Below are 211 nucleotides of genomic sequence, written 5' to 3'. Positions count from 1 at the left end.
TCAATCACATCTGTGAGTTCTTTCAGCTGCCAAGATTATAGTTCATCTGGGCCAGGTGACTTATATTCATCAAGACCTGCTTGGTGCTCTTTTATTATCTCACTAATCTTGGCTATCAACTACCCATTAACCGTGTGTGTGTGTGTGTGTGTGTGTGTGTGTGTGTGTGTGTGTGTGTGTGTGTGTTTGTGTGTGTGTGTGTGTGTGTGTG

The sequence above is a fragment of the Petaurus breviceps genome, unplaced genomic scaffold (genome assembly GCF_028583685.1).
Source record: "Petaurus breviceps papuanus isolate PSGF00001 unplaced genomic scaffold, PetGlider_PUasm1.0 79, whole genome shotgun sequence".
Taxonomy (NCBI): Eukaryota; Metazoa; Chordata; class Mammalia; order Diprotodontia; family Petauridae; genus Petaurus; species Petaurus breviceps.
The sequence above is the reverse complement of the archived record's forward strand: the minus strand, read 5'-3'. Positions refer to the sequence as shown.